The sequence below is a fragment of the Rattus norvegicus genome, chromosome 17, assembly GCF_036323735.1.
Source record: "Rattus norvegicus strain BN/NHsdMcwi chromosome 17, GRCr8, whole genome shotgun sequence".
Classification (NCBI taxonomy): Eukaryota; Metazoa; Chordata; class Mammalia; order Rodentia; family Muridae; genus Rattus; species Rattus norvegicus.
The window spans coordinates 23,272,783-23,286,123 of record NC_086035.1 but is presented as its reverse complement, the minus strand read 5'-3'; positions in this window follow the sequence as shown (position 1 = coordinate 23,286,123).

The following is a 13,341-nucleotide window of genomic DNA, read 5'->3' as shown; positions in this document are numbered from 1 at the left end:
AAGCTGTAGCCTTTTGAGGGTAGATGCGTCCTGTAGGTGTGGGCTTTAAAATACTCATCTTTGCTGCCTGGAAGCCAGTATTATTCCAGCAGCCTTCAGATGAAGATGTAGAACTCTCGGCTCCTCCTGTACCATGTCTGCCTGCCTGGTCACTGCCATGCTCCCACCTTGATGATGGACTGAACTATAAACCTGTAAGCCAGGTCCAATTAAATGTCCTTATAAGAGTTGCCTTGGTCATGTTGTCTGTTCACAGCAGTAAAACCCTAAGACAAGAAGTATTTGTATGTTGGCTTTTTTTTTTCTTTTAAAAGGTTTTCAGGGTTTTTCTGTGTAGTTCCAGATGAAATAGAACTTGCTCCGTAGGCCTCTGTAGGCCTTAATGTCCACATCTCTGCCTCCTGAATCTGGGATTAAAGGCATGTGCTACCACCATGACATGCATGGTGGCTTTTAACTAATGTGCATGAACTGAATTAACCAAGATGGCAAAGGAATGAAGAAAAGACAAACACGTAAACACACAGAAAAGCCGAGATTGCATGGTCTGGGCTCTCTGATAGAGAAACCTCAGCGTCCTAGAAGCTCCGCAAGTTTATTATACACAGTTGACCAGGGAGGCAGAGTCACTGTCACCTCAAACAGCAGAGCAAGGAGGTGGGCTCACTGCCAACAGCTGAACAAGGAGGCAGGGCTTATGATAAGCACCCAAACAAGGAGGCAGGTTTAGTTAACCTTGGTAGGAGCAGTCTGTAGGTGAACAGTCCTCAGGCTGTGATCCTGTGGGCGCTGAGGAGAGGGCTACAGTAAATATTTTCGGAATACACTGTCAACACCTGCACCTGGACCAGATGAATGCTTTGCCTTGGGGCGGAGGCACCGGGGTCCTAGATGTGGCTGTCCATGACAACAGCACACACTCATTCAGGACATTACCCACTCAGGCATCCTCTGCTCCCCACAGTGGATGCTAAATCTCAATCCCACTACCACTCCTAACTTTGAAAGTATCATAGCCCATCAAGAGCCAGGAAGGCTACAGTGGCCACTGTGGAGTTTCAGCCTGTTACATATCAATTCTCTCGTCAAGTGGTAAGGCTTGCAATAATTTTTCTCTGAGGCCTGCAAGGTTCCCCTCCCCCTGCCCATCCTCTTGTCCACCTCTGCACACCAGTGAGTTTTCTTGCACCCTCGATTGACCCCCCTGAAATTCCTCCCTGAAACCACAGGGAAAGGGAGAGTAGCCAAGAAACTTGGAGGTCTGCTCCCCCACAAAGAATGAAAAATAGGGTGTTGTTTGGAAAGAGAGAGAGAGAGGAGGAAGAAGAAAGTAATTAAAGCTAATTATGGAAAGAAGTTGGAAAGATACAGTAAGAGGAGAAAAATGTAGCCCCCGTTGCCTGACGGGTGAAGTTCATCCTGGCTTAAAGTCCAAGTTCCCTAGAGAAGTTGGGAGGTGACCAGGGAAGTTGGGGTCAGGGAGCAGAAGGCTAATTATCAACTGTTTGGAGGATGGAGGACCATGGTAGAAAAATATTTATAAAGCCAGCTAAGCAAAGTCCATTATGGTGCCTCTTTTCTCCTATACCATGGCTACTTGTAGGGTTCTCCGCTGTATGGAGTAAGCGAGGCAGCTGGGTTTTATTCCAGTCATAAGTGAATTAAAATTACATCCAATATGGCCTACTGGAGCATATCAATATGATCAGTTCGCTGAAGTCCTTCTTTCAAAGACTTATTTTGGTGTGTGTGTGTGTGTGTGTGTGTGTGTGTGTGTGTGTGTGTATGTGTGTGTGTATGTGTGTGTATGTGTGTGTGTTTGTGTGTGTATGTGTGTGTATGTGTGTGTATGTGTGTGTGTATGTGTGTGTGTATGTGTGTGTGTATGTGTGTGTGTATGTGTGTGTATGTGTGTGTATGTGTGTGTGTTTGTGTGTGTGTATGTGTGTGTGTATGTGTGTGTATGTGTGTATGTGTGTGTGTATGTGTGTGTATGTGTGTGTATGTGTGTGTGTTTGTGTGTGTGTGTGTGTGTGTGTGTGTGTGTGTGTGTGTGTGTAAGCCAGACCTCCGATGTCTTCCCCAATCTCCCTCCATCTTACTTTTGAGGCATGGTCTCTTACTAAACCTGGAGCTGTCCAACTTGGCTACACTAGCTGGCCAGCCAGCCCAGTGATTCTTCTCTGCCTTCCTCCCTTATGCTGGGGTCATAGGTATGAGATGCTGTGCCTAGATTTGTATGTGGGTGCTGATTAGACTCATGGCTATGTGGCAAGCACTTTCCAGACTGAACAGATCCGACTCACCAACCAAGGAACTATTTTAAGAATGAGAAGATTTGAACAATTACATAGTCGTTGAATTTATTTTTTTCATGAAACAAGTTTTGTGTGGCCACAAGAACAGAGAAGCAGCCGCTGTATTAGCCTGCCTGGCATATATTTCCCCTAGACCAAGGCCCACTGCATCTCTTGGAAAACATTTGGCTTTGATAAGGTTTGATTTTGAAAACTGCTCATGTAGTCCAACACTCTCAGTCAAGAGCATGTATCAAGCACCGATAGCATGCTGTATTTAGAACCTAAAAGAAAACTAAGTATAGAGGACCAGCCATTCCTTTTGTCTTCATTCACATTTAGCTGTGAGAGCGTGTCTGAAGGCAGCGGTGCCGGATGGTGGCCCCTGGTAGATGAAGGCAGAAGCAGGTGGTTTGTCTTTACAGCTCCACTTGCTGATATCTATGGCTGCTGCCTCCAGAGGCACTGTGAACCTCATATTCCCACATGCCTCTAGTCCTTACTACCATCACACTCTATGCATTTTCTCATCTGCTCATAACTGGACATCCCCTATCGTCAGAAGCTCTGCTTTCTAGATTGGTTTCTAAGCTGAGTCAGGCAGCCTGCTTCTCTGTCAAGCTGAGCCAAGTAGAAAGATGCTGTTTCTGGAAAGGTCTTCCAGGTTTCCTAGGCTCTGAGCCTGTCATGAATTCTCATGGCTAAGTGTACAGAGACCCCAAGCAGGAGCCTGAGAGAAATGAAGAGTTGGATGTCCTTTGAGCGCCTGTCATTGGAGTGTGACAGATGTTTCCAGAAGGGTCCACTGAACTTGCTGCAGACCCTGGGGTGTTATGGTTTTTATATGCTTGGCCCAGGGAGTGGCACTATTAGAAGGTGTGGCCTTGTTGGAGTAGGTGTGTCACTATCGGCTTGGGCTTAAGACCCTCACTCTAACTACCTGGAAGCCAGTATTCTGCTAGCAGCCTTCAGATGAAGACGTAGAATTCTCAGCTCCTCCTGCACCATGCCTGCCTGGATACTGCCATGTTCCCGCCTTGATGATAATGGACTGAATCTCTGAACCTATAAGCCAGCCTCAAATAAACATTGTCTTTATAAGAGTTGCCTTGGTCATGGTGTCTGTTCACAGCAGTAAAACCTTAACTAACACACTGGGCCATGAAGGAGATAAATGACCACAAAAGGAATTATTTAGTAGTCCGTGGATCAGGGTGGTCTGGTGTAGTAGGAATTACATATTCTATCTAGCCCATATAAAAGACACACAATCCTGATACTGTATTCACAAATTGTAAGCTTAGATTGAGCAACTTTTGAGCTATTCTAACTTAAACCCCAGCCCTACGTCCCTTGTTTCTTGTTATTTCTCCTGATCACATGCTCACGGTCTGTCTTCTCTCACTGTTGTCTCCTCCCCTTCCTGTCTCCTCTCTCCTCCCTCTCTTGTCTCTCCTGAGACCTCTCACTTGATCCTCAAGTCCCGCCTCTCTCTCTCTACTGCCCAATCACAGGCTTTACCCTATTATTGACCAATTAACTTGGATAGCAAGGTTTGCACAACTAAAGCTGGTATAGTCGAGAATTCACTCATCTTGGGTTGAGCATTCAGGTCTTGGGGTACAGAGTTTAGCATTTGAATACATAGCAGCACCAGACCAGCCCCAACCAACTGGCTCACTGGGCCTTAATCTGCAACCTTTCCTTTCTATGGTTATGACCTAAGACAGGGCTTTTTCCATCAGCTTCTAGAAGAAAGATGGCCCCAGTCCCCTCATTGACTTTTCTGCCTCCCTTGACTCCAGCCCCATCTCATCACTGTGACTAAAGTCACACAAAAAGTGGGAGAAAGCAAGCCTATCACCCACAGTTGACAATGTTGTTTGCTTACAAAGACAGAAAGGAGGAGGAAAGGAGAGGAGCCTGTGGAAAGAGAGAGGAAAGGCAGAGAACTTCATAGTACATGTGGTTTGGAGGGGGCATTTTGGGGGTATTTGGGGGAAGCTGGAAGGAAATGGAGCTGGATATGAATGTAGTCATAATATATTGTGTAAGAGTATGAAATTCTCAAAAAAAATGCATTAAAACTTGTCTCCTCCCAGCTCCGTCCCCAGCAGAAGCAACTTCTATTTCTTCGAGGATTGACCTTCCCTTTCCCACGTGGACTGTCCTCCAAACCATTATAAACCAGGTCATTGCTCGTGAGATTTTCCTATCCAATTTGAACTCACAGCTGGGTATAAAGAATTCTAAATTCCACCCTCATACTTTAAAATATGGACTCTTGAGTCCTCTGTTAACCCTGGAAATTACACACGAGAGGGGAGTGCTACAAATTTTAAACCAAATTTGAAGCAAGCTTTAATTAAATGTTGGCCAGACTGAGGGACTCTGGCCAGCACCATTTAAAGGTTCCCAGAAAACTGTGACGAATGAATCACACTTAGCAGAGGCTTAAAGGGCAAACCCATAAAGCCACTGTATGTAATTTCCAATCAGGTCCGATCAGGGGTCAGCTTCTTACATCCTAATGTATTTCTTGCCTACGTATCTCCCACCGACGTGTGACCACGCACATCCTATTTAGTTGGGTCAAATAAACTTATTTAGGGGAGCAAAACCACGGCGCTTGTTATCGCAGAAGAACCACAGCCCCCAGCATTCCACAGCTCAGACCATTCCCTCTGGGCACAGCCATCCACTTAGTAGGTGTAAATGAGAAATGGTGCCTTGGTCTCAGGAAACGAGGGAGGGGAGGTGGTGGGTTTTGTCACTCCGGTTCTCTGGGCACAGCCATCCACTTAGTAGGTGTAAATGAGAAATGGTGCCTTGGTCTCAGGAAACGAGGGAGGGGAGGTGGTGGGTTTTGTCACTCCGGTTTGCTTTTCACTGGAAATGGACATGCAGAGGACCGAGGGTGAAGAGTGGAATTGTGCACCAAAAAACAAGGTTTTTATTGGATTCCTCTGTGGTGATAGCTCTGGAAGAGGACAACGTGAAGGTCAGCTGTGCCTCCCAGCAGAGCAGTGTGTGAAGCACTGGTCACAAGTCTGATAAGGAAAGCATCCCAGGGGACAGTAAAGAGACAGAGACAGCATCCAGGCAGCAAAGGCCAAGCAGCCTCCAAGGCAGAGGCCAGGTTTCTGCATCGAACTCCCCAGAGCTGCTCCCTTGGCTTTGATCAGACATATTGGCTGTGGGAGCAAAGTGAGGACTGTAACTCTGTTCACCAACTGTCAGCCCGACACAGGAGCAGTCTCCAGGGGTTGGCAACCCCGTCCTTCCTCTGACTTCCTGGAGTCCAGTGTTAAAGAGGCAGAGGGAGGGGCAGGGTTGGAGAGAAGGCCCAGGGGTTAAGAGCCAGCCCTAGCTGCTTTTCTAGAAGACCTGAGCTCCATTTCCAGCACTCACATTGCTGCTCACAACCATCTCTAACTCCAGTTCCAGGGGGATCTGATGCCCTCTCCTGGCCTCATCCAGCACGATCCACACACGATACACAGGTATACATGCAAAAAACCCCACACATACTATGATGGCTAAAGTTATGTTTTAACTTCCTTCAATGCTGGAGGCTGTTCATGCAAGATTTAAAAAGCCTCCTGTTTTCACCTCTGTAAACAAGCTTGGTTGCCTCAATTGCACAGGATGGGATTGATCACAAGGAGGTGGGAGGTGCGTAGGGAGGACGTACAGCAGGATGTATGCTTGTTTGTGATTCGATGAAGGCAGGAAGTACATAGCCCTCTTATGGGGTTTGCTTTAGAAACCCCTGACTAACGGAATTCCAGGTATGGACCTGTCCAACGGCTATCACCCTGGGTAGTATTTTATAAAGCTTCCTTCAAATTTGCCCCAGAAATGGTGGTAGTGGCCTTTATTCCTGCTCAACAAGACACATAAAATAAAAACAGACAAGACTTTAAAGAAGGAGCCAGGGGAGCCTTGACATAACACACGAGGCACCACACAGATGCCTTCCAAGGGCAGCTGCTGTGTAGATCATGGCCGTTTTCTACATTTCCTGGTTCTACAGGGCACGCTTAACAGGGGCCCGAATTGTTGAGACAGCTCTCCCTTAATTTGCATGCATCCCACCTATGAAAACATATTTATATTCATTACCTTTCAGATCCAGAATGAACCGAACTGAAGTTCCCAAAGGGTGGAGGGGAGTTGCTCCTGTGAGAAAGATTTTACAAGGCTGGTTAGCTGATTCCAACTTCGGGAAGTGCAGGGAGTTGGAATGTTGCAGCTCTGAATGCAAATTATCTTGGGCCATCTTTAACCCCCTTCAATAGGCATTCATTACCGACCTGTCTTCCTTTGGGAATATATGAACAGACTGCTTGGCTTCCAACCAACACCCCTCTACCCCAAATAACTAAGAATGTCATCATAAAAATACAGAAGAGAGTTCCCTGTTTTGTATCGTCTCCCTATTGTGTGTTCTCACTGGTGTGTGTGTGTGTGTGTGTGTGTGTGTGTGTGTGTGTGTTTGAGTACATTCAGGTACACGTGCCTATAGAGGACAGAAGTGACCCTTTGATGTTGTTCCTCAGGAGCTGCCCACCTTATTTTTTGAGACAGGATCTCGCTAGGACCTGGAACTCCTGTCTCCCCTCCCCAGCACCGGGGTTAGAAGCATGTGCCCACATGCCTGGTATTTGACATGGATGCTTGGAGTTGAACTCAGGTCTTCAGACTTTCGTGGCAAGCACTTTATCCTGAGTGACATCCCCAGCTCCCAGCAATATATTTGAGAAATATCTTGACTTATGAGTTCTTTTTGTTCTGTAACTATAAAAAGCTTGTGAAACTATCTCCATGTCAGAACATGGCATTTATAGCAACTTGAATCCATGTTCTCGGACTGTGGTCACTCATTTTGGCTCCAGGATAAACTATCATATTCTTTTTGAGGTGAAAGCTGTTTTTATGTCAAGAAGGTAAACCAACCAATTTGCTCACCACCCAATCTGGGCTGCTGAAAGGAATCGGATTCCATAGTGTTTTTTCTGCTTACACTGGAGTCCCAAGGGAGGAGAGTGAGATCATCTGCTCTCCTCGCTGAGGCTGCTCAAATCTCCCCTAAAACCCCCCTCTCTAGTCAAGATACAGCAGGACTGAAGAAAGATGGTGGGCTTGGTGGAGACCTCACACTCTGCAGACGTATAATACTCCTTGGAAAAGCTCTGACTTGGGGGTAAAAGGCTGGTTTCCTTTCTGTGGCTTGTCTTAATAGGATTCTGGAAGGTCAGGGCTGGAAGAAACCTTAGAAAGCCAACAAGCCCCTCATTTACAAATGAGGAAACCTGAGAGTGGAGAGGTCAACCTCAAGGTCATTGAGTTAATTAGCGGAGCCTAGAGGAAGAGAAGAGTGGGCTTCTGTTTTCTATGGTCATCCTGATGGCTTCATTCTGGGTGCACATCACAAGGGCCTTTGCGGGAGAGACACCAAGGTGCCTCATGGAAGAAGGAATTCTTTGAAATGTGAAGCCAGTTTCCTCTTTGCCAAGAAAGTTGTTTTTTTTTTTTTTTTTTTTAAATCACAGCAACGAGTTAGGACATCTGTCTGTCATTGGGAATTTGGGAGGCAAATATTTTCACAGAACCTAAGTGTTCAAACAAACACGAACAGCAAATATGGTCTCCACTCCATCTGAGCCATTAAAACTTGGACAGAAGAGGGGAGGGAAGGAGGGGTGGGAAAGAGAAAGAGGGTAGGAAACCTAGACTCTAGTTTTCTTCCATAGATTACATGGAAAATGAGGTTCATGCAGATGATGGTGTTTTTAAATATCATGAAGTTTCTGTGCTATCACCCCAGGACAGCTGAATTTTAAAAACACATACAATCCCGTTAATGCCGCCTTTGAACTGTAGGCTCACGATGGAGGGATTGGCAGAGATGGCCACATGCTTAAAGGAGTGGACAATCTGAAACAGGAAACATTCTGCCTCCTCCCTAAAGGACTCTGGTGGGCTCCGCATTGCCTGGGTGCATGAGTCTGGCTCCTTAACTAGCATTCAGATGAGCCTTGGTTGGGCAAGTGGGATTTTGGTTAGACAGAGGCTGTGAGTGAGAAAGATGCAGCGAAGAAACAAGGCCAGTGAGAACCAGGCCATTAGTCCGGTATAATAAAGGGTGAGGTGCGGCTCCTGGGTGCTGGTGCACTTCTGGCGTGCTCTTGGGGGTGGGGGGATGAGTGGGAAAAAGGGGGGCGTCGAGGCAGGCAAGTCGTGCTCTTGACTTTGTGTCTTCCAAAACTTGTCAGGGTAGTAGTGCTTTAAGGGAAAATTCTCCTAGTCCATCCCTGCAATGTACCATGAGCTGGAGTAGCGAGGATGAGGACAGGGGTTTGATCCCAAACTGACCGGAGGTGAAACCCTTGGAATGAGCGTCACCGTCACGTGACACGGAGCTTCTGACATTCCAGACATTAAGTAGACTCCAGTTTCCAGTTTCAGATATTTTTACTACCCTCCTTCAAATACTATTGTCTGGATATCAGAGGATCATCTATGACCCTTCAAAGTTTCAATTCTGTCTTTGGTATGCTGAGGAGCTTGAGGACATCTACACTCCTTGCTTGAGAAGACCGGAAACAGAGCTTGATGTTGGAAATCTATCATAGAGGAGTATTCCCCAAGCACCCACCGTAGCCCACACAGATGGCTTCTTTCAAAATAGAAATACTGGTGCCGATAAAGGACACATTAAATCACTACTGATTCCCGGGGGGATTAATTCATTAACTGGGGACTTTAGGCTATCGGACAGCTCCAAATGAGTCTGGAGATGGAATAAAAAGCCTAACATTTGAGAACAATGCTCAAGACAAGATGTAGTGATTTCCTGTCGTGGTGAAGGGCAGCCTTGGGCGACTGTGTAACTTCTCTGGTTTTGATAAGACAGACAAGGACATGAGTGAGCTGGAAATTAGGAAAAGTCCAACAGGCCATTGTGAGCTGTATTTCTATATTAAATGGCACCACTGTGCATTCATGTAAGAGCCCACAGTCTCCAGAGTGCATACCTAATGGATGTCCCCCATCACCCGGCATGTTGGGTTGGAGGGAGAGGGAGAGCCATAGAAGATATGTCCCCGCTGCTCCGAGAGTTTAGCTGATTTCCCTCCTGTCACAATACTTGGGGTAACCTGATAGTAAAGGGGGGTGGTTTAATTGGCTTACACACATTATGGTATAGGAAGTCAACAATGGCTGTCTTCACATTCAGGAAGATGAGAAATGGTAGCTGCTCAGTCTGTAAGGCCAGATGTCTCAGTATTCCCAATAAGGCGCTGAAGGTCTGGAGGACTCCTGGAGAGAAACCGGTTCCCAGGTCAAGTTGAAAGGCTGGAGAGGCTGGGTTCTGACGTAGCCATGGCAACAGCAGCTGTGGTGGTAGGAACAGTACCATCAGCTTACCAGTAAGGTGTGAAGACAAGCAGGCAGAGGGCAAAAACTGTACCCTTGGACATCCTTTTGTCTGGGCCACCACTGAAAGGTACCACACACACTTAGGGTAGATCTTCCCACTTCAATTAACATAATCAAGATGTGATCAGGCAATACATGAAGGTCTGGTCAAAGTTCTTGATGAAGAGACCCCAGCTGGGAAGCAACAAAAACTCTGGAAAGAAGTCCCTTCTCCCAATGGGAGAACTTGAAAAAAAAAGACGGTGATGACACTGTCACTTCTTCATTTGGGACATGCCTCCTCACCCTGAGTGATCTTCTGCCTGGACTATAGGCAGAAGAGGAACGTAACATTTAGGAGAACATTCTACTTCTGTTTCAGAAACCTGTTGGAGGATCACAGTGTTTGGATTGCCTTGGGTCACTAGTGTGGATGACATCTTTGCAGGTGTCCCCCCAAGCTCCATTTTGGATGAAGCCAGTGACTTAAGTTCATGCCATGCCTGTTGTGGTCATTGTGCTAGGAATGGAGGGAGATATCAGAGGGTCAAGAGCCTCAGTCTGACTTCAGCAACCAGTGGAAGATGAAGGTTTCTCAGCTGTGTAAGCAGGGTTCTCCAAACAAACAGAACTGATAGACAATGAACATATTGATAGAATGAATATATATTCACACATATTCACATGTATCTACATCAGTAGATAGATGGGTTTTTTTCTAAGACAACGTTTCTCTGTGTAACCCTGGCTGTCCTGGAACTCACTCTGTAGACCAGGCTGCCTCAAACTCAGAGATCCACCTGCCTCTGCTTCCCATGTGTTATGATTAAAGGCTTGCATCACTGTCACCTGGCTAAACAGATGGATTTTGTTGTTGTTGTTGTTGTTGTTGTTGTTGTTTTTAAGTGGCATATAGCTTGTGGTCCGGGAAGTCCATCTGTGAACTCAAGCTAGGAGAGACAGGATTTCTCAGTAGTCTAGTCTGATGCTATAGTCTCAGGGAAATCCTAGATAGAGTTTCTGGTCTCCAGTATTTATTGGAATCTCAAAGAAGTAAGTTTTAATACCAGGGACATAGTACCTCAGCAGCATGGCCTCAGCGTACCTGAGCATGCAAACTTGCCAGTGAGAACAAAGATAAGCAGTCAAAACGTGAAAGCTTCCTTCTCTCTTGTCCTCCTATGGTGGCTGCTACCAGAAGATGTGGCCCAGACTTAGGGTGGGTCTTTTCACCTCAAATGATCTAATCTAGAAAATCTTCAGGTCTTAGTTGGTTACAGATGTAGTTTTGCAGACAGTGTAAATTAGCCATCGCACCAAGTGTTAAACAACCAATCACCACTGGTAGTTGAAAGACCCCCCGGATCGGGGAGACCCTCACTCAAGTCTCGGAATGACGAAACCCCCCCCAAGAACTCACGAGAGACCGACCTTGATGCAATCAACAAGAGGTTTATTGATAGAGACGACAGAAACCAGTGCACTGGGGTCGAGACTCATATCCCACGCAGGGGTAGAGGATTTCGACCTCGAATGGTTGCGAGAAGGGGTATTTAAAGGAAAAACCATACCAAATCACAAGGAAGAGAACCTCCTGTTTCTCATGATTGTTCTTTAAGATTTTAATCTAACTTTATGGTTAACCAGTTCCTGCTACTATAGCCAGCTGCTATTATGGTCAGCTGCTATTATGGTTAGCTAGTTTCTGGAACAAAGTGCCTGAACCAGTTGGTGCAATTACTCTTTCTGTGATCAGCTAGTTTCTGGAACAGGCAGCTCCAGGGCCTGCTTTTTGGCTTCAACTTTTGTCTAGGGGGCAATTTTAAGCTTTTTCCTTTCAGTAGTGTCTTATGTTTACAATCATTGCTGTAGTTTGAATGTTCCCACTCCCATCCCCCATGCTCATGTATCAGACACCCAATCCTCAAATTCATTTGCCGATGGTGCTTGGAGGTGGGGTTTGGGGGAGTAATTAGGATGTGATGACATCATGGGGGGGTCTCTCCAGATAGCATTAGCGGCTTTATGACAACAGAGATTTCAACTGGTACAATTGGCTTGGTCATGTGTTTCACTTCCCCATGTTGCACAGATGCATTGGCCAGACACTAGCACCCTATTCTAGACTTTCCACACTTCAGGCCATGATCCAAGTGAATTTTCATTCTTTATTTGGCTTCAAGTACTTTGTTATAGAAGCAACAACAAAAAATTAGACTGAAATAGTCACTGTTATAATGGGATTTAGAAAAAGGGGAATCGGCGTAGGCAGGCATGAAGCTTTTGAGGAAAGACAGCATTTGGATGAAACTGTAGTTTAAGTCATAGATATTTGTTTTGATGGGAAAAGAGAATCTTTGGTATAAAGCCAGAAGGCTGCAGGGCACTAGAGAAGAGAGAAAACAATATTTCCTCACATTCATAAACATGCAGGCTTGTAGACAAGTTCTGGTAATCTTCCATACAACCTTAGCTAATTTGTATATTACATATGCCTATGTATACACGGCAACTTGGGAGATACAATACCCTACACCCACCACCATCAAGCCTACAAAAGTCAGAAACAATATAGCTAACCTCCAGAAAATATAAGATAATCTAGTAGATTCATTCACAGGGCATAGATAATGTGTAGTTAGCAGGCACACAACTGTGCCCTCAGGGGCACCAAGGAACAAGATTTGGCGTGGATTCAGGTGATAAAGGAGACCAAAGGGGACTTCTTCTTAGTGTGAGTACAAAGAGGCTTTGCAGGCCAAACACAGGCCCCACAGAACCCCACTTCCAAGTGGACAAAAGTCCCCACCCCACCCCCACCTCTGCACACGGAAAAGGTTATTATCAGGCTAATTTAAAACACATTGCTTTCATTGAAATCAAACACAATTAACTGATTATTTTAGCCACCCAGCAGAGCCTTTGGTGGGATCTTGAAAACCAAAGAAAAAGGCCATGATAACTTCTGGAGGGTTCAAAGAACAGTCAGGCACATTTTATCAGCCCAATTGTTTCAGAGGTCAGTGGTTTTTTGAAGAAGTGAAGGGTGAGAAGGTCCTCGGAGAGGATCTGTCCACCTTCATCCCTTGACAAGTGGGAACACAACAGCTGGTCTGAAGGGACCTGCCTTAGCTGTTTCGAGTGGGGTCAATGTCAGGACAAGACTGTGAGAGTCTTGGTTTGAATCCCAGTACTATTTCAATTAAATCTCCCAGCAAATTCAATTAGCCTCAGCGTGTATATAAATCGGGTATATTCAATGAGTGGTCAGTTTCAGTGTTTGTATGATGTAAAATTTGCTCATTCACAGTACATGAGAATAGTGGCATTTAATACAGAGTTGTGTATTATTCTAGCGTGAAAGCCTGAAGCCCTTAGCTGTCAGCCTCCTGCACTCTCCCTTGGCCATTTATGCCCCTCTTTGCAGACACATCTATTCAGGATGCTTGTTCTCTTAGCCCTAGGCAACAGTGAACCTACTTTCTGCCTCCATAGTCTGCCAGTTCTGAGCATTGTGTAGAATGACATCATTCTTTATGACTGGATTCTTTACCTTAGTAAACATCCCAGGCCTGCCCCAGGTGTAGCATGCATGCATTACTCCTTAATTTCCTTTTGT